This window comes from Salvelinus sp. IW2-2015, unplaced genomic scaffold (genome assembly GCF_002910315.2).
Source record: "Salvelinus sp. IW2-2015 unplaced genomic scaffold, ASM291031v2 Un_scaffold2292, whole genome shotgun sequence".
Lineage (NCBI taxonomy): Eukaryota > Metazoa > Chordata > Actinopteri > Salmoniformes > Salmonidae > Salvelinus > Salvelinus sp. IW2-2015.
Window position 1 is genome coordinate 177654 of NW_019943618.1, and position 3543 is coordinate 181196.

The following is a 3543-nucleotide window of genomic DNA, read 5'->3' on the forward strand; positions in this document are numbered from 1 at the left end:
TCCGTGAAGCAGAGCACGTTGCAATCCCTGATGTCTCTCCGGAATGCTACCCGTGCTCGGATTTCGTCAACCTTATTGTCAAGAGACTGGACATTGGCGGTAGTATGCTAGGGAGTGGAGCGCGATGTGCCCGTCTCCGAAGCCTGACCACGAGACCGCCTCGTTTGCCCCTTTTTCGGCGTCGCACAGGGTCGCCGGCTGGGATCAGATCCATTGTATTGGGTGGAAGGCAAAACACTGGATCCGTTTCGGGAAAGTCATATTCCTGGTAGGAACGATGATGAGTTGAGCGTAATCGTATATTCAGTAGTTCCTCCCGACTGTATGTAATGAAACCTAAGATTACCTGGGGTACCGATGTAAGAAATAACACATAAAAAAACAAAATACTGCATATTTTCCAAGGAACGCGAAGCGAGGCGGCCATCTATTTTCGGCGCCGGAAGTAGGAGGCATAGTAGGCATATACTATGCTATGCTATGCTGTTGCTATCTGACGAGACAGTAGCCCCAGCGTAGCCTTTGATGTGAACACCAGGATTGTCATGGTGACTGAAACAGACTGTTTAGACGTGTGCCCCCAGGTCAGAAGACTGTAATCCCTCTTTTCCTCAGTTGGTTTCATCCACATCTTAATGATAGCTAGCTATCGCTAGTTGAAGCTAATCCAGGATTGAAAGAGGACAGAACATGTAGCCTAATGACTGTCTAATGAATGTAGTTAATAATTCTCGATGTTCAGCTTTTTCTGTTATTGGTTCTCAATTAGGCTCAAGCACTAATCCCAGATACAATGCCTGCATGTATGGACAGCTAGACAGCTATTTTTGCATTTAACCATACACTCCAAGTGAAGGGTTAGCATTTAGCTCATTAGCATAAAGACTCTCACCGCCACAGCTATTTTTTATGCTGGTTTGAGGCCAGGTTTCGAACTGATGTGTGTGTTCTTTGTTTGAACGTAAATTATGCTAAACATAGTGGAATTATAGAAACATTTGGGCTCATTTTCTCTGTTTAGAAACAAGAAGAAGAGCAAATTATTTTGTTTGTCCCAAGGGGGACCCCGTTGGCACTTTGGAAGGCGGTTGGTTTCCATCAGAACTCTAGCTGCAAGCTATAGCAGCGGTGGCCTGAGCAAAAAAGAGACTAGGGCTGCGGTCCCAAATGGCACCCTTCCCTATTTCTTCACCTGTAAACGTTTCCACTTCCACTTTAATAGCCTTGGGTTTGTTGATTGCAGTCTGGCTAATTTTGTAGGCAAACTGCGCACTACCGAACAGCCAGAAAAGAAAAGTCCAATCTTGTCCAAAGGCAGAGTGAAACCCCCCTCTAATTGATTGGTGTTGGTTGTAGTAATACTTCTAACCCCCCCCCCCCCCCCCTTAAAAGAGTTAGATGCACTATTGTAAAGTGGTTGTTCCACTGGATATCATAAGGTGAATGCACCAATTTGTAAGTCTGCTAAATGCGTCTGCTAAATGACTTAAATGTAAATGTAGTGTAGTGATCGACAATCCAGGCTCAGAAAAGGTCTTTGCCATTCAGTTATTATTTTCTTTTTTTGCCATTTTGCCAAACTCTTGCAGCACAGCCCTCCAAGGTAGAGAAAGTGCTCTCAAATGCAGCTGTTGAAACGAGACCAGCAAACCTAATCCGTTAGGCATGTTTTTTTATTTTGAGTAATATCATGGATTTGAGACAAATATGTTGTCTCTATTGCAACTCATTACTGGCAAAGTACAATTGTAACACACAGTGAACAATGCGGTCATTGTCCGGTCTTCTAATATGAAGCTATTGAAGTGGAAAATATTTGAGAGTAAAGTAGACTAGGTGTACGTCAATAGGAGTCCAATACGGAAGGATTCAGTGAAGCCTTGAAGGTGTTAGTTAGAGGACCTGTTTGGTGAAAAATACAGTATTACTAATCAGTGAATTACCTTGGCACAACACATATTTCTGACTGGCTTGTGGTCCTACCATTGAGTTCCATTTCGACCACAGCCTGTGACATTTGACCCCCAGAGGTGCTGCTGGCAGAAGATGCTGTACACTTGATGTGATTGCTCTTAGGTCGTCACTACGACGACCAATTAGAGATCGTCAGTAAACACGTGTTAGGCATTCCGTGGACAGGAAATGGAAGTCAATGAAGATTATAGAGGATAACATAGACCAGGCCACTGTAGATGAATGACTGACAATCACAATGTTATACATCAATCAGGGATTTACTACAGAGCAAACACATGCGGTGCAGACATTGATTTCAAACGTTGTCTTAACAGGGTGTGTAAAAGGATCCGATTTGATGTGTTATTAACTATCTGGCGTCAGTGTGTTGAACCGGGTCAACATTATAAACTATTGGTCCGATGGTTCTGAAGCATGTCCATATTGGTAATTGGTGGTGGGTGATTCTGTAACGTTCTTCGTCGGGAGAAAGTGAGGAGGACCAAGATGCAGCGTGGTAAGTATCCATTTGAATAAGGATACTTGAAACAACAAACAAAAACAATAAACCAACAAATGAACGAAGACGAATCAGTCCCATATAGTTAACACAAACACACAGCAAAACACAATAGAACCAACTCACCTGATAATAGAACCAGTTCACCTGATAATAGAACCAGTTTCACCTGATAATAGAACCAGTTCACCTGATAATAGAACCAGTCACCTGATAATAGAACCAGTTCACCTGATAATAGAACCCAGTTCACCTGATAATAGAACCAGCTCACCTGATAATAGAACCAGTTCACCTGATAATAGAACCAGTTCACCTGATAATAGAACCAGTTCACCTGATAATAGAAACCAGTTCACCTGATAATAGAACCAGTTCACCTGATAATAGAACAGTTCACCTGATAATAGAACCAGTTCACCTGATAATAGAACCAGTTCACCTGATAATAGAACCAGCTCACCTGATAATAGAACCAGCTCACCTGATAAGAACCAGCTCACTGATAATAGAACAGCTCACCAGAACCTGCTCACCTACTTACACTATGATTTGACTATTAGATATTCAATGTTTCTTTGTAAAAATGTTTTTAAAAAGTAGAAGTTTCACCAATATTAAAACAGAGTTCAGTTCACGTAACAGGGAAAGACGTACACATTAATCACTAATCACATGAAATACGTGATAATCTTCAGAAATAACATTGTCAAAGTAACATAATAACTAGGCTTTACAATGATGGTCAAACCTTGTGGGAAATGTTGGGTTTAAGTTGGTTAAAATCTTCCTAGAAATCACAGAGGGACAAGTCTTTATTGATATTACAAAGCAGATGTATTGACTTCTCCATGTGGTCTATATTAAAGGGTACTTCAATTGATATAACAGGCTTTTAAAATGTAATATTGGTGCACAATTTCTACTTAAAATATCAAGGCATGATTTGGTTGAACAACCCATATAGACTGGCCATTCATCACATAGCCTGACATCTCTCTTTAAATATTGCTACCTCTCCCAATCCTCTCTCCTCCTCTCACTCCTACCGTCCTATTACTGTCGGC